Source organism: Ochotona curzoniae, unplaced genomic scaffold (assembly GCF_017591425.1).
Source record: "Ochotona curzoniae isolate NIBS_2020 unplaced genomic scaffold, NIBS_Ocur_1.0 contig_3819, whole genome shotgun sequence".
NCBI lineage: Eukaryota > Metazoa > Chordata > Mammalia > Lagomorpha > Ochotonidae > Ochotona > Ochotona curzoniae.
The window spans coordinates 39965979-39990884 of NW_024466004.1; positions in this window are offsets into that span (position 1 = coordinate 39965979).

Here is a 24906-nt window from a genome sequence, read left to right on the forward strand (position 1 = left end):
TTAAAGACTTATTTGTTTTTATTGGAAAGGAAGATTTTCTTGGAGAAAGAGAGACAAAGATTTTTCTTCTGCTGGTTCACTCCCCAAATGGCTAAAATGGCCAAAGCCAAGAACCAGGAGCTTCTTCTGGGTCTCCCACTTGGATGCAGAGCCCCAAGGCTTTGGGCTATGCTCCGCTGCTTTCCCAGGCCATCAGCAGGTAGCTATATGGAAAGTGGAGTAACCAGGACATTAACCAGCACCCACAAGAGGTTCCAGCCAATCGAACTATAGCATTGGGCCCAAGAATTATAATTATCACACAAAATATATGTGGCATACTATGTGAGACACAGTGAAAGTTTAGTAAGTGATCATTACTTCATTATTTCTTTTGTGTTTAGTATGTACTTATAAGTTATTATTATAAATACTGGGAATTGATCATTTATTCAGAGCCCTCATTTCTAGAGGACCTGTCAAGACACTGAAGGAACAAGGTGAAGACTCAGTTCCCTGAACTCAGAACCAAGACTCCACTTACTCGAATGGGGAGCAAAGATGAAAGCCAGACTGTGTTCAAAAATCACCTCTATCTTGCACTAGAATTTTGCATTCCTCCTTGAAGCATCTGATGGATCTCAAGCTAGCATCACTTAACGTGTTATAACTCTCCTTTTCTACAGTGGATCCATTATAGTGACACCTTATTTAGCACCCGTGACTCAATAACAAATTGCTCCAAAAATTAGAGGCTTAAGCAATAGCAATGCTTATTTTCTTATAAATATTTGATCTGAGCAGGGTTGGGCAGAGTAGCTGGAATATGCGCCACAGGGTGGTTGGCAGCTGGAGATGAAAATCATGTGAAGACTTGCTCCCTCCCTCAAGGCTAGCTGCCAGCTCAAGTCCTAGCAGGGAATGATGGTTGGAGCACTTACTTATGACCTCTCCATGAAACCTGGCCCTGGCTCTAGCTCTTCTCTCAAAATGAGGATTAGGTGTAAGAGTGACTAGTAAGAGAGGGATAAAACCCTAGCTTTAATGAAAAAAAGTCAATATTAAAATTTAAAAGGCGCATTTTGGATGGGATATAGCGAGAGAACTATCTCTAGAGAAAAGAAAACTGCCACTCAACTTTTATTTTATGCACATGTATAAAAACACATCATCAAAACTAAGTGAAATTAATTTAGAACAGTAATTTGATCTAAATGAAAAGCCATGATTGACAGAGTGTTATGGAATACACTCTCTGCAGCCACACATGTTAAATGACTGCTTTCAGGAAAAGTCTTCTTAAAATAATTAGTAACTTTTAAAATAAACATTGATGCTTCTTCAGTAGACTTATCCTTCCTGGCTTCCTTGCAGTCAGTGACAACTGGTTTCCTTAAACAAGTGAGAGATCTGAACAAACAAATACAAGCCAGACACTCATCATCAACCTACAGTATTTCATATAAAGTGAATTTTTCAATGGGATGCGGTAAGAATTTATTGAGGGGCCAGCGTTGTGGAATAGCAGGCTAAGGCTCCACTTGTGGTGCTGGCATTCCATATGGACACTGGATCAAGTTCTAGCTGCTTCACTTCCAATCAAGCTACCTGCTTATGACCTGGAAAAGCAGCAGATGACTTAAGTCTTTGGACCCTTGTACCAACATGGGAAACCCAAAAGAAAGACTTTGATCCTAGCTTGGGATTGGATCAGCTCCAGCCATTGTAGTCATTTGGGAAGTGACCCAGCAAACAGAAGACACTCTTTGTGTCTCTCCTTCTCTCTATAATTCTGCTTTTCAAAATAAATCAGGGCCAGCACAATGGTGTAATGGGTTAATCCTCTGCCTATGATGCCAGCATCTCATTTGAGCATCGGTTCTTGTCCCAGCTGTTCCACTTCCCATTCAGCTCCCTGCTTACAGCCTGGTAAAGTAGAGGATAGCCCAAGGCCTTGGAACCCCTGCACCCACATGGGAGACCTGGAAGAAGCTCCTTGCTCCTGGCTTTAGATCGGCTCAGCTCTGATGGTTGCAGCCATTTTAGGGGTAAGGCAGCAGAGAGAAAAGTTTTCTTTTTTTTGTCTGTAACTCTGACTTTCCAAATAAAATAAATCTTTAAAAAAGAGTGTTTGTGAAAAATTAACATGGAATTCCACATAAAGTATAAGCTGACATATACATACAATGGACTGTCACTCAGCCTTTGCTGTAATGTGGAGGAACCCTGGAAACATGGTAAGTGAAATAACCCAGGACCACACTCTATGATGCCATGTATGTAAGTTCTACACACTTGATCTTAGCCAAAAGGCCGAGAAGCAATCATGTATGTAAATTCTAAAACTGCCAAAACCACAAAGATGGCTGTCAGGGCCTAGGGAAAAAAACCTTGAGGAGTTAATGTTTATGAATGAAGGCTGATTTCAATTTGGGGAAGAAGGGTGAAATTTGGCAGATAGTGGTGATGGTTATAGAATAACATGAACATACTTAATACTATACTCTTTCAAATGGCTAAAATAGTGAATTTTATCATTTATATATATTTTGTCACAATAAAACCATGTGAAAAAAATAAGCCAACTGATGTATTTTTTTTATACTTGCTAAATGGCAAACTATCATTATCCAATGATTTCTATTGGAGAAACTATCACATCTCCCTATCTGGTGCCTATTTCTCTCGTTATACCACATCCAGAATCCCCTACTGTCCTCACCAACCTACAGCCTTGTTGAATCACACATCTGGGTCCCGTGAGAAGACATCTGGTATACCTGGTTTTCACCAAGAGATAGTAGTGCATCAAATACTTCTCCCACCCTCACCTGCATGTCACCTTGCTTAAGAATGTGTTTATATCCTGCATGCTGCATCCAGGAGGTGCTATACCAGGTCTCTCCCAGATTTAACTCATATTAAAGTGAGAATTTTGTTCCCTCCACATGCTCCTTACCACTACCACACAAGACCACAGTGGGAACTGGATAAAGACAGTTATCAAACCTAGCCCAGAGGATTTTAATATAACTAATAATAAAAAAATAGCCTTTTAATATGAAAACATCTGAGAGAAAGTGTAAATGAAAGGGAAACACTGGGATAACAACATAAAATAGGACTTCCTTGGGTACATTAGGACTTACCGTCACCCTAAAATGGAGATCGCAGTACAAAGTCACCATGAGAACTAAATGTGGTCATGCTGTGAGAGCACTGTGTGCGACCTAAAGAATTACACAAGTGCATATCCATATATCGAGCATATATCGTTCTTGTGCGCTGATTACTTACCATCATTTTCCAAATTTCCATAGTGTCATGCTGTGATTTTCAATAGGCATAGCATTAAATCCATTTATTAACCTTGGACACATTGTCAGCTCCACTATTTCTAGGCTTTCAGATAAATAGCGTGATAGTTTCTATCTACTCTAGCCTGCCTTTATTGTCCTTGTTTATGGGGTTGAAGATTCTAACGAATCTCATTGTCCTGGGTTATGTTAATAGGCAAGGATTTAATATTCTGTTGCTATTTTAACAGAATCTCTTACCACTGCATTTTCCCCTCCTTGCGTCACTGGCATATGGAAATATATTTTGTCTGTTTCGTAAATTGATCTTACATCTTCTCACACATTCATTACTTTTAATCTCATTGCCTCCTAAGGTTTCAATGCCAAAATCTCTTTTCCAAATCCCTTTTCCCCAGGCACCAAACAGATCCACACACCTCTCTGTTGTCCGCATATCTCACAGACCCATGAAACTTAGCATAAGCAGGTAATTTATCTTCCTCCCAGAACCTTCTCCTCCTTTGATACAAAGGAACTTCAACAAATCCATGAAAAAAATTGAATTAATGATAAGTTTATTTTGGGGTGAAAATGAAATTTAAGCATAGTTTTTTTTCATAGTAGTCATTTCTGTGACCATTTTTAAAAGATTGATTTATTTTGTTTACTTGACCTACAGTTACAGAAGGTGAAAGTGAAAGAGATCTTCTAATCATTGGCTCCAGCCTGCTTAACCTGCTGCACCAGCACCCGACCACTGCACGAAGACCTCACTCTGCTGTTCCAAATCTTAATGAACCACACCTGTGTTAAAGTCAGAAGCTCAGATATCAATCCTGACCCTGTTTTCTCTCACATTCACACATCAGTTCTTGAATATTTTGCATCTCCTCTTTTCTTGAATACAATGTTTTTGTGCTCCCCATGTTCAAACCTGAAAATACGAGGGCTTTGTTTTCTAAAAACCTCTTCTCTCTCTTCCACATTGCTTGACTCTTCCCTTCTCTTCATTCCCCCCTCACACTTACATGCAAATTGTGCCTCACATTTCTGCAAAAATGATATTTCTGAAAGCACACTGCGCCTTCACTTAGAATCCTTCCAAAACTAACCAAAACTTTTTGGAGAAAGTACGAACTTCATCCTCCTCCTGAGAGGATACATAACACTCAGGGCTTTTTGTAGCTGTAATTGCATCCTTACCTCTCAATACTGAACCAGGATTCGTCTTCATTCTAGTTGCACGGATTTATTTGCTGCCATTCAAAAAAGCCATTTCATTCTCTGGACTTTGGGTGGCTCCCATTCTTTCTTTCTAAGGACTCTTTCAAGTCCTTCAGGTCTGCTGTAAGAAATCAACCATCTTCAAAAAGCCTTCTTCTACACCATTTATGTCTCCACCCCAGCTCACTGAACAGGGACCCACGTGGTCAGTATAGCATGAATGTGATGCATGGATGGGATTGTCTGTGACATATCCTTGCCTTCCCAGGGAGCTTGCTATTTGCTGTTGACTTGACAGGTTTTAGTTCCAGCTTAAACAATAAGGATGGTTATTTGTGGGCTTAATACTTGCAGAGGTACAATGATGAAGGACTGTGCAGATGGAGACACGTGGAGCCATGGTGGTAGCCTGCTGGATTCCAGGTGAGTGATCACAGAAGGCGAAGTAAGCAAAGATGTCAATAGAATGTGTTTTCAGCATCCAGCGTGATAGCCTAGTAGCTAAATCATCACTTTGCATGTACTGGGATCACATATGGATGCTGATTCATGTCTTGGCTGCTCAACTTTCAATCCAGCTCCCTGCTTGTAGCCTGGAAAAGCAGTAGACCACAGTCCAAAGCCTTAGGACCCTGACCCACATGGAAGATCCAGAGGCTCCTGGTTTTGGATTAGCTCAGCTCAAGCCATTGCGACCACTTGGGAAGTGAACAAGCAGACAGAAGATCTTTCTGTCTCTCTTCTCTCTGTAAATTTGACTTTACAATGCAAATAAGCAAATCTGTTTTCTAAGGGAAAAAAAATGTGCTTTTATTTTTTCAGTGTGTTTCTCTCTTTAAATGCATTGAAGGAATACATGAACAAACCTTAGTTCCAGTAGTTAGTCATCAGTGTACTAGAAAATTTTATCATGGTATAACCAGAGGGACCACTGACATATTTCATTCCCAACAGACAAACTGCCCTCCCTCTGCCACTGATGCCGACTGGGAACAGGGCTAGCCAGAAACTACAGCACATCTTATTCACATAGCATTGTGTATTCTAACTTTCAGTTCAATTGTGTCAGTTTTGAAAATTGCTCTTATGGGCAACTGTCTGACAAATTCTGATTTGTTGTGGTTGTTGCTGCTTTTTTTTTTAAAGATTTATTTTTTTTTTTCTTGGAAAGGCGGATATACAGAGAGGAGAGACAGAGAGGAAGATCTTCTGTCCGATGATTCACTCCCCAAGTGAGCGCAACGGCCGCGATCTGAAGCCAGGAGCCTCTTCCGGGTCTCCCACGCGGGTGCAGGGTCCCAAAGCTTTGGGCTGTCCTCAACTGCTTTCCCGGGCCACAGGCAGGGAGCTGGAAGGGAAGCGGGCCGCCGTGATAGAACTGGCACCCATAAAGGTGAGGACCTTAACCACTGCGCCACCGCGCCGGGCCCTGCTGCTTTTTAAATTAGAAATTAACCTTTCTTCTGTAATGGCTTGATTAAGCTTACATAGTCTGGGTATGCTATCCTGTAAACACCACTATTTTTATGCTTTAATTTTTTATGTAAAAATAGTGTAGAAATAAGCTACATTCTTTAATTTTAAAAACTGAAGTGAAATATAACCTGCTTTTAACCTAAGTTTTTTTTCTCTCATTACCAAAGGAGACATCCAGCAGAGATAAGACAGGTAACTGGGTTTTTCTAACTTCTCACTTTCCTTAATTGCTTCTATGATTATATCTGTTTTGAAATTCTATCTTCACACCTGGTAGTATTCAGAAGATTAAACTAATTCAGTGATTTATAAACTGAATCAGATGACACATCTTTTTAAGTAGTCAAGATGTTCTCATATTCATTAGAAGATCATAAATATTCATTCACTAAATAGTTATTGACTACTATGTGCCAGATTTAGGATGTAAAGAACCTATTCACGTTTTTTAAAAGATTTATTTATTTGAAAGACAGAATGGCAGAGAGGAGTAGGGGGAGAGAGAGAGAAAGTTGTTCCATCTGCTGGCTCACTTCCCAAATTGCCACAACAACCAAAGCTGTGCCAGGCTGAAGCCAAGAGCCAGAAACTCCAGTTAGGTCTCCCACACAAGTGGCATGAACTCAAGTACCTGAGCTTGCCAGATGTATTAACAGCAAACTGGATTGGAGTTGAACTGGTTCTCGAACTAGCACTCCATTATAAGCTCTGGGCATCTTAGTGGTGGTTTACCCAAGTGAGCAAACATATCTGCCCTACTATTCACATTTGTTGCATACTGGTCAATTTTTCATCACCACTATGTGATACCTGCAGCAAGCTAACTTTTTAAAAAGAACTTATTTTGCCTCATGGAGCTGAAGTTTTACAGTCTAATGAGTTTCACACTCCATTGGTTCAGCCTTTAGTGACAATGTTCTTGCTGGCAGAGTCCTAGAGCGGCAACAGGCATTGCATGGAAAGAGCCAGGGGAGGCTGTGCCCACCTTTATGCAATCTGTTACCACCAGGATTCATCATGGGGACTCCACCTAATGTACTAATCCAATATAATCATGTGTGAAAGGTTTCACCTCTAGATGCCATAACTGGATTAAATTTGTACCTACTTAGTGACATAAACACAAGACTTTGGTAATTAAACCTGTGAGTTCAAGGTGACAAATATTCAAACCATTAACACATTCCAGATCACCTCTAAACTTTATCTCCTAAACAGCCTCTACATATTGTTTCCTACAGTTGTGGTGATGGCAGGATGGTTCTGCTTTAGGCAAGTGGGATGACATCTGTTAGGCTTGCTTCACATGTCTATCAGCTGGTAGGTTAACCTGTTAGATGACCTCATTCATGAGTCTCACAGCATACAGATGTTGGCTTTGGTGTCTAGATTCCCCTCCGTGGCACTGTTCTCTCTCACAAGCTAACGCAAGCTTTCTTACCTGGCAATCTCAGGGGTCCAGATGCAACAAGTCCCAACACAGCTCTACTGACATAACGCTATCTGATATCCTCTTGTGCAGAACAAACTACATAGGCAGTCTAGTTTCAAAGGATTGCAAAATGGGCTTTATCTCTTATGGGAGGTCACATTGCAAACGGTGGTTGCAAAGGAGGTCACTGTGACTATTTTTCTAGGCTTTCACAGTTTCTCCAGCCACAAATTGATTGTATCTTTCTCATATGTAAAGTTCTCCAACTCCCATCCTTCAATAGCTAAAAAATCTTATCCAATGGTGAGCAAGTTTGAAGTCCAGGATATCATGGCCTAAATCAGGGCCACAGGAAGCTTCTCTTGGTCCAAAGACTATGAGCTCTAATAAGTTGCCTGCTCTATCTCTACCACACCTAATCTACAATAAAAATAGTTAGGGCAGGCTAACTGCAATAGGTACTCCCATCCCTAAAGGGAGAGAATAGAAGGGGCCTACCAATAATTAGTCCATAGCAGCAGTGAACTATAGTCTTTCTTATGTTGTTAGGATCCCCTGCAGGCAGTGTGGGAGGCCATGGTGTGCAGACTTGATTGTTTCTTGATCGAGTCCCAGGTATGCTCCCTGGGAACAGGGACAGATATCCCTGACAGTAGATATCTGTCCCTTGTTCACCAAATGTTGTAGATTCTCCTTCTGGAATGTAGAATTTCTGAGACGTATTTACTTTTCCATTAGAATGACTTGTATTTGCAGTTGTCTGCTGTTGGAAGAGAATTCTCTGTGGATATTTAGCAATTTTGCACTTCCTACGGAGACACTGGCTGCTTTTGGTTCAGGCTACCTTTTTAAAGTACGTATAGTGAACAACTTTGGAATGCAGAGATAATGCCTCCTTTTTTAAGAGAATGTTTGTTTATAGCCTTGCAAGATAGACAGAATATGTCCCTTTGGACCAATGGGCAAGCATAATATTGTCTAATACAAAGATTTCAGTTCCCTTTGGCAATGCTCTACAGTGGTGCAATGCATTGTGTGTACAGGTGCCATTTGACTCTTTTCCTATAATCCAATGGGACTGGGCTGCCAGAAAACTAACACCAACATGCTCATGCTGTTTACTGTGCTGAAAGTAATAAAGTTGGTTGGCTCTGAAATGAGGGGTTCATGTCTTCTAACGGTACCCATGCAACTATAGAACACTGACTTGTTAGGTTGTCAGTAGAATAAAAATTTCAGACGTTTCACAGTTCTTGACACAGGCTTTCAACATATACAAAGTTTACAGGAGACCATAAACTTCTTTACAATTTGAGCAAATCCCTTGGGATTTTTATGTCCATTCTCTTGGACAGACACTACATGCACAGTTCTTTATAACGAAGTCCTCTCTCTACTTCAAGTAGCATCTTATGCTACTATATAGTGTAATAACTGAAAATTCTTATGTCTGGGGAAATCCAAGGTAGATGAATGAGAAAAATGCATGATGTTTTTGACTTTGGGAAGATAACAGAAGAAAATCAGAAATGCATTCTCAGAAGAGAGTTGGAGAGAAGTTTGTGGAGGAAATTCTACAGAAGTAAGAGAGATGCTATGGAATGGCATAGACAGTACAACCAAGAAGCAACAAGCAGGAATATTCCCTGCAACTGCCACAGCTGGGAGTTGGAGGAGACATCGTCTTCTGGGAGCAAGGTGAGAGCAAACTGGGTTAGCCCGTGTCACTGGTGATAGTGCCTGAGGAAGAATCATGTGAAACAAACTGACTGAGACCCATTTGGAGTGTTAGCAGGAAGGCATGATGCCCAACTACCCCATGAATACTAGGTTCTCTCCATTTCCCCACAGGGGAACTCTTGACTAGCAAAAAGAGAGTACTATCTTAATATCAGTAGGGGCCGTGTAATGCACTGATGGATTTTATCTAAGGGATAAATTCACTTTCCCCACTGACTTTGAGGACTGCATGTATGACTGGCAGGCGGCTGAAGGAGCTGTGAGATCCTGTCATTCCCCTACCCCCACTGTATCACAGGTTCCTGGGTTCAACTGCCAAGGTGAAGCATTCACATGCAGCTGTTTCTGGGAACACCCCTGCTCTCTGCATAAAAAGAAAGGCTCCCAGGGCTGAGAGTGGATCCTCTCCACCCTGTGACTGTGGATCCTTGTACAACTGTGGATATTTTATGAGTGTATAAAATGGCTTAGGGTATAGTTGAGTCTTTGAAAATCACCATGTCTTGTTTCAGGGGCTTCAAGTTCCCTGACTGCCTGGTATGGCTCACTTCAGAGGGTTCTGTGCTCAAACCGGGGTTGTAGAGATCCTTTGTGTGGCTCATGCATCTGTGAGAGTAGGGATTGTAGCACCCGAAGCAGAGAAGTGAGGTTGCAATCACACTAGCAGACGTAAACTTACCCTCCTCCCTACTGACAATAGAAATCCATGATGTCCAACATGGGTGTCACTTTGCATTCTTGTGCCACCCTCACGCACTGAACAGAGCTCTATGGCCCAAAACAGCACACACCTTTGAGTATCCACTGAAGGAGCAGTCACTCCATTATGTCACAGAGGTGTAATTCAAAGATGAAAACCTTCAGAGGAGAAAAACAAATGTTTCCACAGCATCGGCCATTGCACTCACTTGGGGAGTGAATCATCGGATGGAAGATCTTCCTCTCTGTCTCTCCTCTCTGTATATCCGCCTTTCCAATACAAAAAATAATAATAATAAAAATAAATCTTTTTAAAAAAAGAATATGAAGACAAGAGATTGATGTAATGCCTGAAAATAAAATTTTTAAATTTATCATAATATTACTCAAAAATACATAGAAATAAATAAATCTGTACATGACATGGATGAAAAATTTTGCCAGGAGATACAGATATTGAAAACAAACTAAACTGAAATATTAGAAATGAAGAGTTCATTTTGCCAAATAGAAAATTCAGTGTAAAGCCTCAACAATGACCTGGTTATGCAGAATAAAGACTATCCAAATAAAAGATAAATTCTTGACAATATATGTCAAATAAAAAAAATTAGAAAATGTGAATGTAGGATTTAAGATTTATAGTAAGCCAACATTCAACCAAACATATTGTCTTAAGAGTTCTTGATGGTGTCGAAACAGAGACTGAATTAGAAAGCCTATTCAGCAAAACAATAGCAGAAAAGTTTCCTTATCTGAAGAAAGACAGGTACATCCAAGTACAGGAAGCACATAGAACTCTTAGTAGGATCAAAAAAAAATCCTCACCATGACGCATTTTAATCATACTTTAAACAGTAAAAGACAAAGAAGAGATTCTAAAATGTGCACAAGAAAAAATACCAGAATATCTCCAGAGAGTCCCTACTTAGATTAACAGCTGATTTCTTATCAGAAGCTGTGCAATACAGAAGAGAATGGACAGATACAGTCCAAGTCCTAAAAGAAACTGTAAACCGATAGTCCTGTACTCATCAAAGCTTTCATTTGTAAATTAAAATGAAATAAAGACCATCCAGCCTCATAAACGATTCTTAAGGATGTACTGCACACAAAAACAGAGAATAATAGCTATCATTATGAAAAAAAAAAAAATGAAGGCAGAAGATCTCTTAGTAAATCTGTGAAGGAAATCCAAAGAAAGCAACAGGAACATTTATGAGAAAACATTAGGACCAAGTCAATATTTACCAAAGGAGCCTTGAATATAGATGGCCTAACTTGCCCAATCAAAAGACACAGACATGCTGAATGGGTTAAAAATCAAGACCCATCTACTTGTTGCCTACAAGAAACACTCATCACCAACAAAGACAAGCACAGACTGAAGGTGAAAAGATATAAAAAGATATCCAATGTTGACAGAGAGCAAAAGCAAGCTGCTGTAGCTATCCTAACATCAGACAAAATAGACTTCAAAGCCAAAATTGTTACAATAGGCAAATAAGAACAATCCAACTAGAAGATGTGAATGTAATAAATGTACATGTACGCAGTCAGAGCATATGGAAATTTAAAAAATTGTTAATGGATCTAAAGGGAGTCATATACTACAATGCAATAATAACGAGGGATTTCAACATTGCACTTTCATTAATGGATAGGTCAACTAGACAAAAAACTAACCAAGAAACAACAAACTATTAAACAAATGAACCTAATTGATATCTATAAAACATTTCATCCCACAGTTGCAAAATACATATTTTTTCCACCATTGCAGGGAACGTTCTCCAGAATAGAATATATAGGAAGCTATGAATCAAGTCTCAACAAGATAAAAAGAATTAATCAGATTATGTATCTTTTCCAACCTCAATGGAATTAAACTGGTAATTAACAATGTGAGAAATTTTAGAAAATAAGCAAAGACATGTTCCTAAATGCACAGTGGGTCATTTCATGGAAGAATCAAAAACTCTTGAAAATGAAAGATGATAACACAAAATTTAAAAACTTATAGACTTCAGGAAAGTCAATGCTAAGAGCAAAGCTTACGTCAATTAATATCTAAATCAAAAAATTGGAAAGGCATCAGACAAATTATCAATCAATGCATCTCAAGAATCTATAAAATGGAAAATCAAACACAAAATTAATAGAGAAAAGAAGTAATTAAAATTAGAGATTAAATAAACAAAAATGAAACAAAAAAAAACACACAAAAGACCAGTGAAATTAGGAGCAGATTTTAAAAATTAATAAGCAAAATAGGGACCCAGTACGATGGCCTAGTGGCTAGAATCCTCACCTTGAAAGCACCAGGATCCTATAGAGGCACAGGTTCTAATTCCGCAAGCCCCACTTCCCAGCCAGCTCCCTGCTTGTGGCCTAGGAAAGCAATCGACTACAGACCAAGGCCTTGGGACCCTGCACCTGCATGGGAGACCTGGAGGAAGTTCCTGGCTCCTGGCTTCAGATTGGCACAGCACTGACCATTGTGGTCACTTCGGGAGTGAATCATTGAATGGAAGATCTTCTCTGTCTCTCCTCCTTTCTGCATATCTTACATTTTAATAAAAATAAATAAATCTTTTTTTAAAAGGATAATTTTTTAGAAATAAAATAAACAAAATTGATACACCATTAACCAACTAATGAAAAAAACGAATGAAATGCATAAAATCAGAAATAAAAAAGGAGATGTGACAACAGATACCACAAAAATTAAGCATCAGGCATTACTACAAATGTCCATATGACAAAAAATTGAAATCTCTAGAAGAAACTGAAGGATTTTTGAACATACAAAACCTACCAAAATGCAGTCATGAAGATATAAAAAACTTAAATAGATTAATAATCAGGGCACAGATTGGATCAGTAATAAAGAATCTCTTCACAAAGAAAAGCCCAGGGCTGAATGATTTTACTGCTTGATTCTATCAAACTTTTCAAAAACACCTAATTCCACTTATTCTCAAACTATTCAAACAATTTAAAGGGATGGGGAATCCTCCAAACTATGAGGCCAGCATCTCTTAAATCCAAAACCAACCAAAGAAACAACAACAACAACAACAACAACAACAAAAAAAAAACAGCAAAGAAAGAGAATCATAGAACAATATCCTTGATAAACGTAGACAGAAAAATCCTCAGCAAAATGCTAGCTAATGGAATCCAACACACATCAAAAATCATTCACCTGGACCAAATGGGATTTACTCTTGGAAATCAGCAATGCTTAAGCATATGCAAATCAGTAATTATGATACCTCACATTAATAAATTGAATAATTAAAACAACAGGAGAATCAAGATGGCGGAATAGGGTAAGGACATGTTTAAATGCATGGAAAAACATTTAATCAGGATAAAGCAGAGAGGACATATTTCAGGAAATAGGAAAGGACAGAACACCAGCAGAGGGTTACCTGGAGACTGCCAGACACAGGAAAGCAGAGGACACAACGGTGTGATGGTGCAGTGACTGATATTCCAGCAGCATTCAGCTAACGGCCATCTGAACTCCACCAGCAGCCAAAACTCCACCAGAAACCAGGTAGGAAGGGACTTTCACTAGGAGCTTGGGAGCTGAACCCAGATAAAGAACTGTCTGTCCTGCTGGCTCATTTGATTTGACCAGGAGCAGAGACAGAGCAGCAGAGCCCAGAGGAGCAGTGTGAGAACAGGATGGATTTCACAGCCCAGTCAGCCCCCTAGAGCCAAATTGGGAGCCATTTTGTGTAAAGAAGCAAAAGCAAGGGAAAGGACTAAGCATATGCTGAGCTGGGAGTGAACTCATTTCTGACTCAGTGAACTGCAGCAATGTGGCATTCTACAGGTTCCACCCGGGGCAGGTCTGGGTAGTCCTCAGACCTGATGGCCAGCAGATCGAGAGCTCTAGTGTGGTATGTCAGGCGCCATTTTGTACACTGTGACAATGGCTTTAGGCCTGCAGAGATAACAGTGAACTGCACATGTGCTGAGCTCGTGAGAACTCACTGACATCAGGGGATTGTGCTGGCCCCACAGGAAAATAATACTGACTGTGGCATTGTATGGGTCAAAATAGGTCCATGTGGCACCCAGACCTAATGTCCAACAAGTTCTGACAACATCAGCGCCACCAACAACATAACTATATAGGATACCTGGTGTCTCTCTAATCCTGGGACCTGCTCCAACTGGAAATGGGAGAAAGATTGCAAAGACAGCAGTGCAGCCTCAGCACAGTATCAAAGGAGGAAAGTGGTGAGCCAGGAGCTGGAGCTGTGGAGACCACGGTAGAAATCTAACATAAGAACCCAGACCTGGAACTCGCCGGAGGTTGTGGCACAAGTGGCTGCAAGCAAAACAGTGTGTACCAACTGCAATAAGTAAAATTGCATTGTAGACCCATGGGTGACACAGCTTAGAAACCTGCCCCAAGGAGAAGAATCTGATAACCAGAAGTGCAATGACCAAGAGCAAAAGAAGAGACAAAGGCACAATGAATATTACCGAAAACTCCCCGGCAAAGAAGCAAAACCCTATGCCAACCTCTGAGTTAACTGAGAAAGACATCGAGAAAATGGGGCATACAGAATTCATAAGACTCATTTTGAAGATTCTGATCAACAATCAGAAGCACATAAAAGAGTTCAAAGAATTTAAGGAAGAAATAAAGCAAATCAAGGCTGATATATCAGAAATTAAGAACACAGTAGAGCAAATTACAAGTACAGTGGAGAGTCTCCAAAACAGAATGAAGCAAGCAGATGAAAGAATCTCAGAATTGGAAGATATTTCCTGTCATCAGGGGGAAGCAAACAAAAAGTTGGAAGCAGAGCTGGATCAGGCAAAAAAAAAGTATTCAAGAATTGAAAGACACTATTAAGAGGCCAAATATAAGAGTTATGGGAGTCCCAGAAGGTGCAGAAAGAAAAGCTGAGTTTGCAAATGTATTTAATGAAATAAAGGAAAATTTCCCTAATCTGGAGAAAGAATTGGGAAACAACATCCTGGAGGGGCACAGAACTCCCAACAGGCTTAACCAAAAGCGATCTTCACCAAGACAAATGATCATCAAGCTCTCTTCAGTCGAACATAAGGATAAGATCCTTAAATGTGCACGTGAAAAAAATCAATTGACATATAAAGGAATGCCAACCAAACTCACAGGAGATCTCTCACAGGAAACTCTATAGGCAAGAAGTGAATGGAGCAACATATTCCAGATTCTAAAGAAAAAAATTGTCAGCCTAGGATAACATATCCAGCAAAGCTTTCTTTCATCTTTGAAAATGAAATAAAATTCTTCCACAGTAAAGAAAAGTTAAAAGAATTTGCCTCTTCCAAACCTGCCCTACAAAGGATACTTCAAGATGTTCTCTTGACAGAATTGAAGAATAGCACCTACCAAAACCAAAGGCAAAGGGGAAGAACATCCCAGTAAAATGACATCAGAAGACTAAACCAATGAACAACCCCTTCCTAAAATGACAGGACCAAAGTATCATCCATACATATTAACCCTGAATGTAAATGGCTTAAGCTCAAATGCCATAGATTAGTAGACTGGATTAAAAAACAAAACCCTTCTATTTATTTTCTAGAAGAGACACTTCACCAACAAAAAATCAGCAGAATCTGTATTGCATGGGTTTTGTTGTTTTCGGTTAGTTTCATCTCTTCAAAACACTTTCTTCTGATTAAACCATTCAATGACTCATAGAAGGTTCTTGATTTTCATTTCTTCAGCTACACGTTAGTCATTTAGTAGTATGTTATTTAACTTCATGGTGTTGTTAATTTCTTTTTTCTTCCTGATGTTGATTCTGTTTTGTGGCTTTTCATTTAAAGGGATGTATAGTAGCTGTGTAATGGAGACTGTCATATCTAGTAACATGTCATTTAACTTCATGGCATTGTAAATTTCTATTTTTCTTTCTATTGTTGATTTTGTATTATGTCTTTTCATTTGAGGGGATGAACAGTAACTGTGAAATGGAGATTAACATCCAGATGTGAGGATACAATGCAGTGTGCATTTCTACTTCCAGACAAAGATGGACTTACAATGAAACTGTTCACTATTTCTTGACAATAGGATTCTGGACTCTCTAACATTGTCCATGCCCGCAATGATGGACATATGACTGTGTATGAAGAACTATATTTTAGTGATGATATAGAGGAACTAGGTGCGAGGGAGGGAATTGGGGAGGGGATAAAGGAAATGCCAGGAGCCTATGGAACTGTATCATAAAATGATAATAATAATAATAAAATGTTAAAAAAGAAAAAAAAACATGATTATCTCAATAAATGCAAAGAAAGCACTTGATAAAATACACCATTCTTTCATGATAAAAACCTGAAGCAAAGAACCTACATTATGGCATAGTGGGTGAAGCTGCAATCTGCAGTGCTGGCATCTCATAGGGGCACTTGTCCAAGCCCCAGCTGCTATACTTCCAATCCAGTTCCCAGCTAATGTGCCTAAGAAAGCAGTAGAGGATGACTTAAGTACAGGCTTAGGCTCCTGTAAGTGTGTGAGAGACCTGGAAGAAGCTCACGGCTCTCACCTTATCCTAGCTATGTTCTAGCCATTTCAGCCATCTGGGCAATGAACCAGAAATGGAAGATCTCTCTCTCTCTCTCTTTCTCTCTCTCTCTCTCTCTCTCTCTCTCTCTCTTTCTCTCTCTCTCTCTTTCTCTCCCATAACTCTGCCCTTCAAATTAAAAAAAAAAAACTTACCCCCCAAAAGTTCTAAAACAAATTGGATACAGAAGGAATATTTCTCAAAACAATCAAGGCAATAACTGACAAAATCATATTGAATGGGAAAAGTTGGAAGCATTTCTGCTAAGATACGTAACCAGATATGGGTGTGCACTTTCACCATTGCTATTCAATTTAGTTTTGGAAGTTTTACCCAGAGCCATTTAGGCAAGAAAAATAAATCAAAGGGATGTAAACTAGAAGGAATAATGTCGAATTATCCTTGTTTGAAGATGACGTGATTCTATATATCAGAAGTCTCTAATAAGACACTATTGAGACTTAGAAGTTTAATGAAGTTAGTTTGATATAGTTGCAGTTTACACAAAAATCAATCATCTTTCTATACATAAACAATTTCATGGTTGAGAAAAACTTTTAATATCAGTCCCATTGACAATAGTTGTCAAAAAAGATAAATACCTTGGAGTATAGTCAATAATGTGAAAAATCTCTACAATGAAAACTGGAGAAGTTAAAGAAAGAAGTAAGATACTGAATTAATGGAAGAATCTTTACGGTCATGGATTGGAAGAATTAACATCATCAAAATGCTCTTACTGCCCGAGAAATTTACAAATAAAGTACAATCCCAATCAAAATACTAAGGACTTATTTGCTTCTCAGATCTAGGAAAAAATTTTTTAAAGATGTTGACATTCATATGGAAACACAGGAAAGAATTCCCAAATAGCTATAGCAGCCTTAAACAACAAAAACAAAATTGAATGAGTCACAATAACAAATTTAAAGACATACTAAGGGCAATTATAATTTTTAAAAACCTAGAACTGGCACAAATATTGACTTATAGACTAATAGAACTGAAGAAAAAAATCCCAGAAATTAATCCATGCATCTATAACCCACTCAATTTTAACAAATGAACTAAAAACAATCCCTGCAGAAGAATCTCTTCAACAAATAGTGCCCAAAAACTGGATCTCTGTGTATGGAAGTATAAAACAAGAACACAACCTTACACCTAATACAAAAATCAACTTTAAATGGACCAATGACACAAATCTATGACTTACAAGACCAAATTATTAAAGAAGAGCATCTGGAAAACTCTTCAAGATTTTGGCATAGGCAAAGACTTCTTGGAAAAGACCCCAAAAGTGTAGGCAATAAAAACAGAAATCGACAAAGAAATCAAGCAAAGAAACTTCTGCACTGCAAAGGAAACTATTAAGAAAATGGAAGAAAATATTTGCAAACTATGCACCTGATAAAAGAAAAATACCCATACTCTATAATAAGCTCAGGAAACACCGCAACAACAAACAAACAATCCAGTAAGGAATGGGCAAGGAAGGTGTATAAGTCTGAGCTATCCTGCTGAAAAATAAGAGGCACCTGCAGAAGTAAGGGGCTCCCTGAGCAGACCTCTAACCACCTTACACACTGCAGAGTGCTATTGCTCTTTGAAAATGGTCACAAACCCTTTCTCTTCCTTTACTCCTGACTTTACATCCTTTAATAGCATGTTACGGACTCCGTTGACCACAGATGTATTTGTAAGTTCAACATAGACCAGCTGAAGTGACCTGATTCTAAAGAGCCAACTCAGGGCTGGTGCTGTGGCGTAGCAAGTGAAGTCACTACCATCAATGCCTTTATCTCATGCAAGTGGCCAGTGGGAGTCCCAGTTGTGCTACTTCTGATTCAGCTTCCTGCTCATGCTCCTAAGCAATAGAAGACGGCCCAAATGTTTGGTGCCTGAACCCATGAGGGAGATCTCAAAGAAGCTTCTGGTTACTGTGTCAAGCAAGCCAGTCGACTGTTGTGGCCATTTGGGGAGTGAACAGTAGGTGGAAAATCTCTCTCTCTGTCTCCCTTTCTCTCTCTTCCTCTCTCCCTCTCCCTCTCTTTCTCTCCGCAATCCTACTTTCAAATAAATAAATTCAAAAAGTCAATCCAAGAAATCATGACAACAAGTAAATGTTTATTGCTCTGATTTGATGTAAAGCAAAAATTGTATATGCAAAAACAGACTTTCCATCTCATCAATTAAGAATTTTATAAGCAAAGAAGTATGAGATCACAAAAGGCAATTAGCAATAGTTTCTTTTCATGAAATTTTTCAATAATATGTCCTATAGATTCATTTTCTCATATGGAAGGTAAGTTATAAAAAAAATTGATGATCGGGTGAGTGGTAAATTGAGGAAGTTGCATAGTTCACCTTATCTTTCTGCAAGTGGAAAAATATTGAAATCATTTTATTTTATTAGTGGAATATTGAGATTTTGCAGAAGGGCATTTTAGGATGACATATCTAATTTACCTATTGATTTTATTTAATAACATTAATCTTGCCCTTTGGGGATGCTCTAGTCCACTTATCTCTTATTAGTGTCTTTCATCTACTTTCAAATCCATAAAACTCCTTGTAATTATCCTGTCAACTGGGAAACTGCAGCAACCCATTTGGGCTTTTCCAGTCTTCATGCACTTCTACTCCAAAACCAGGCCTAATATGGATCAGCTGAGACAGACAACAGTGACAGGACCAACTATGAACTGGGCAAAAGTGCCAGTTCAGGTGTGGCTGTTGGAAAGCATAGAGCTCTGGCCTGTTTAATGTTATTGTGTTTTAGGACATGCTGACATAGGTAGCTTTTGTTTTGTCTGCCAAGATATTATTGCTTTGCTACCAGTGCCCACCCTGCTCTTGTGCACAAAGCATGATTATTTATATATTCACTTTGCCTATAAAACCCTGTTTTCCATCCCAGCAGTGTGCTATCCTGTGAGATAGCTGCCGCCCTGATCCATAATAAATTCATTTTCCTTGAAAGCTTGAAGACTGTCTTCTGATTTACCACAAGGCGTTATATAATTATAACCGTTTCTCTTTCATAAAGATTTTTTTTCTCCAAAGCCCTTGTTTGAGGTCAACAAAATCATTCCTACTTTGACCTATGTAGAAGTCATTTCTACTTCCTTCTGAACACCTTAGAAGTGTACTCTAAAGTTGTTATTTCACTCAGCAAGTATTTACTGAGCATCTATAGTACGGAACATACTCTGTGTACGTTGGAAGTCACCAACATGCCTTGCCAGTATAACCTCACACCTGCTCTGCTATTTCTTCTCATACTGTGATTATTCACAAATCCTAACTCGTATGTAGTTTTTCTCCGCATTAGTTGTCTCTTGGAAACTTGGCTTTGATTGAACTTTGCTCAGCTGTGGTCTTGAATAGTATCAGTTATTCAGGGAGTGGTATTTCTCTGTGTCACCTTTATGGACTTTTTTTTCTGTTCTCATTAAACATGATTCAGATTGCACATGTTAGTTGTGTTGTACAGGACAGTGAAGTGTTGAGTGTTGGCTGGCATAGCTGAGCATTGATGATGTCTGGAAAGGCTGAAAGTGAGATTTCCAGTCCCAAAAAGTAGTAGCAAGTATACAACTCTACTCAGAACTGTAACTAAAATTCTTGCCAGGAGAGAAAATTTGATTGTAATTATGAATTGCACTTTTGCTTACCCTACCACATCCAAAGCCATTGACATTACAGCACAATTGTTCAGAAACCAGGCTCTGTAGTTCTACCCCTTGTGATCCTGGGCAGATAGTCACTTTTCCGGTCTCAGTTCCCTCATCCGATGGAATGCAATGCAAATGACCTCTGTGGAAAGTGAATATGAGAACTCATGCAAAGAAATTAGGGTTGTGCTTGTTAAAAGGTAAATATTTAACAATTGGTAGTTACTATTAAGATATCTGCCTCTAATACTGGATTTTAATAAATGAGAGTGATTGATTTTTGCATCTTTCTATATCTCCTGTGAATTTGATCTCATGTTATTTTAATTATGTGTTTATTCATCTGATCATTAGAAAATCATGAATTAATAAGATTTGATAATAAAAACATAAGCAAAGGGCAAGTAAATATATTCCTTCCTTGTAAACATAGGCCAATATTTGGTCATCATGGCATATATTGCCAACTGGATTTGGAAACTCTCCAAACAAAGGCATAAATGAATGCTCTTCTACTGCCATTTAGCATTTTAAATTCTAAGACTTATAAAATGAAAAGGTAGAAAACTCCAGCATGTCTGATTTGCTTACTGGTCTTCCAATATTAATCTGAAATGAGCATGATTTTCAAAATGCACATGGAAAATAAGAGTATTCACCTTGTAGAAGTGTAGACTCAAAAGCGTTAGTGGTGTGATAACATAGCATGCTAAGTCTCTGACTGCAGTGCTAGCATCCCATATCGGATTGGTACCAGCTTTGATTATTCTACTTCCCATCCAGCTCCCTGCCTGTGGCCTGGGAAAGCAGAGAAGGATAGCCCAAGTCTTTGGGTGCCCGCACTCAAATGACAGACCCAGAAGAGGCTCCTGGTTTCTGATCAGCCCAGCTGCAACCATTACAGTCATCTGGGAAGCAGATAAGCATATGAGAGATCTCTGTCTGTCTCTTCTCTCTCTGTAACTCTTTCAAACAAACAAAAAAATTTCAAGTTTTAGTGCACTTTACAATTTTTAAAAAGCATCACTGTTCACAAAAATAAAATCCTTGTAGAACTGCAACAGTGAAATTAAATGGCCAATACAAATTCCTAGAACAGCCAAAGAGAAAATGAAATGAAAGTAAAATTTGTGTCATTGAGCTTCTCCATTCAAAGCGAAGCTGTTCATTCCATTCTCATCATGTTTGGAAGCTGTAAGAAATTTTTCACATGACTGTTTTATCATATAAATATGCAAACTATAGCTGACAAATTCTGAGAAGACAGAAAAGATGAAGTGAAGTTTATGGATTGGGGAGAAGGCCCCTCCTGACAGAGTTGCTAATCCTGTCGTCTTGGGTCTTACGGAGGGTTTGGCACCTGCTGGAAGAGTTTAACGCCATGCAATGTCTCCAGAATCCCTAGGGCAGGACTTCCCGAGGTAAGACAGTGTAGCTGAGCTGTGTGCACCGTTCAGAGCCCAAGCTCTCAGCCAGCCGCACAGATGTAGATAAAAAACTTTATCCCCCAGCTGAGCTGGAGAAAGAAGACCTGATGTTTGAAGACACTAAGAAGATTAAAGCATTTGATTTTTTTTTAAGCTTCAAAACATTATCTTCCTTATGGCCCTTACTGGAAGAAGGGGATTTGTTGGTTTTAAATGTGCAAGATAAAAAAATCCTTAGACTCCTAGAATGTGGCCCTTGCAGACCTAGACTTTCATTCTCCTTCTTGGGTAAAGCTCTTGACCGAAGACACAGAGGGGCCTCACCAAAACTCCACACAGAGTCTTGGGGGCCTTCCTCTCCCTGAGGAGATAGGGCCCCACACCTCAAGGATGTGGAACATCAGGCAGTGATGGTAGGTGTGAGGCAAACAGTGACCACAGCACAGCTTCATATGCAAAAAAAATATACGTTAGCATCATTGCCACTGGCTTACTCCTTGTCCCGGCTGTCAGTTACGTGAGTCAACACACAGGAGAGTGTTGGTCTTATTTATGCATGCTTGAGACAAGGTTTAAGGACGAAGCTCTTCGTGCATTTCAACCAGGATTCAAGAGGGTGGTGTGGTTTCTGGTAGGACATTTTTAAAAACATGAACCAGAAGGAAGACTGGAGGTGAGAAGCATCACCGGTTTCATTCAGTGGCTCAGCACGTTAAGTCACAACTTGAAATGTCCACATCCCACATCACAGTGCCAGCTTAAGTTCTAGTTGCTCCTTTTCTCATCCAACTTCCTGCTACTGCACCTGGGAAAGCAGGTGATGGTTCTAGTGCTTGGGCCCCTGCCACCTAGGTGGGAGATCCAGATGGAGTTCCTGGCGCTCCTGGCTTTAGCCTGGCCCAGTCCCAGCCAGTTGGGGCATGAGCCAGCATATGGAAGAGATTTATGTCTCTCCCTCTCCTCCTGTATCTCTACATTTCCAAAAAAAAGAAAAATAACAATAAAGTAAATCTTAGAAGGAAAATCCATTCAAGTTGCTGACAAAATGCCCCTTCTCAGAGCAGCGCAGTAGGAGATGGTAAACCAGCACTCTCTTCTGCTTGACCTGACTGATGTTCTCTAGCTCTTATCTCTGTAGAGTTCATTTTATGTTTCTTTGTGTGTTCAATTTTTTCATCCATTCACTTCTTATTGATGACTCACTCTGGCAGGCTTTTTTCTCAGCACTGGGATGATGGCACTAAATTAAACCAACCAAGTGACTACTCTTCTAGAATGTTCATCCCAGTTAACAATAATAAACAAGTACCATATCTGTCAGATAGCAGTAAGTGCATCAGAGAAAAATGATGCAGAACAAACGTGCAATGATGACCTCTGAGGCCTCTGAGTTGACAGGGATACTTTCAGGATGAACCATCTAAGTCAACAGGAAAGGCCTGGCAGAAAAAATGACAACTGAATAGAGATACAGGTCATGAGAAGGAGACAGCTGTGGCTATCTGGGAGGACAAACTCTACCAAGCAGTGCAAACAGTGAAGACAAAAGCCCTAAGGCAGGAGTGTGTGATGTGTTCGAGGTGTAGGAAGGAAGATGGGGCATGGAAGAAGTACAAGTAATAAGACAGTTGTTAACTGGTAAGCTCAGAGTGACCCTGAGCTCAGAACATAAAGAATACCTGGAGGGACTTTGCCTTCAACACTGAATAGGCTGGAAAGTCATTGGGCTAAGTTAACAAAATGAAAGAGAGGACACCATGCAAATTTGAACTTGTAATATATAATGATTGTTTAAATATATGTCAGATATGCATGGGATATGCCCAACTAATTCAGTCCTTGCTGATTACTGAAATTCTAATTTAACTGTATATTTTATATATTTTTTTCATTTAAAACAAAATATGTTGGGTCCAGCACGGTAACCTAGTGGCTAAATCCTTGCCTTGTATTTGCCCATATGGGCGATGGTTCGTATCCAGGCTGCTCCACTTCCCTTCCAGCTCCCTACTGTGGCCTGGGAAAGCAGTGGAGGAAGATCCAAAGCTTTGAGAACCTGCACCCATGTAGGAGACCCAGAAGCTCTTGGCTCCTAGCTTCGAATCAATGCAGCACCAGCCATTGCAACCATTTGGCGACTGAACCAGTGGAGGAAAGATCGTTGTCTCTTTTTCTCCTTCTCTCTGTAAATCTGACTTCCTAATAAAAATAAATAAATCTTGTGTGTGTGTGTTTGTGTGTGTTTTATTTGGCCTAGCATGATGGCTCAATTGCTAAATTCTCCCTTTGCAAGCACCAGAATCCCATAGAGGTGCCCAGTTGTGTCCCAGCTGCTTCACTGCCCATCCAGCTCCCTGCTTATGTCCTGGAAGAGCAGAGAAGGATGGCTCAAAGCCTTGGGATCCCTACACTCACATAGGGAGACGAGGAAGAAGCTCCTGACTCCTGGGTCTTGTGTCCTGGCTCCAGGCTTCAGATGGGCTCAGCTCCAGCCATTGCGGCCATTTGGGGAGTGAACCAATGGACAAAGGATCTTTTTGTCTTTCCTTGGCTCTGTTAACCTGATCTGCCTTTCCCATAGAAATAAATAACTTAAAGAAATACATTATTATTTGAAATCTGGAGGCAGCACCTATCTCCTGATTAATTCCCCAAATTTCTGTAAGAGCCAACACTAGACCAGTGTAAGCTGGAGAACTGGGAGCTGGGAACACAATACAGACCAGAGGTTTGAGCTGTTGATTACTGCCAACCAAGGTGCCAGTCCACAGGCAGCTACAGTCAGAACAGGAATGATCTGAATCTAGACATTCTGACGCAGGTTATAGAGACCAAACTAGGGGCTAAACCACTGCTAGTCAAAGCCTACAGCTCAGGAATCCTGCATTTTTCTTTGCTAAATCTGGCAACCTTATATTGGAAGCTTTTAACAAAGCACTGACTCAATGTGAGTTCTCTGATTTAGAGACTCGGAGAACCTTACCAACTGTGGAGCAGGATCATCACTCTAACTGCAGAAGGATGTTCTTCCTTACAAATAGGTACAACACCAGCAACCTTACATGTGCCTGGGCTCCCACAGTAAGAAGCCCAGAGTGTGAAGATTCTCATGACTCAATAACTCGCCAGTCCCCAGAATGGAAAAACACGTCCCTTCTCACACCCAGCCCTCTACAGAAACACGATGAGCTGCACAACCCAAGTGGTGTCCTGCTGTCCCAGCATGCCAGCACTAACAGAAATCACCAACAGAGAACTACCACATGAAGAACTATTCCAAATCTGTGCTTCAAAATCCCCAGTTGAACCTGTGGGCCTCATGTGAGCTAGATAAGGGAAGGGCCACAGTGGGCTGACTGTTCC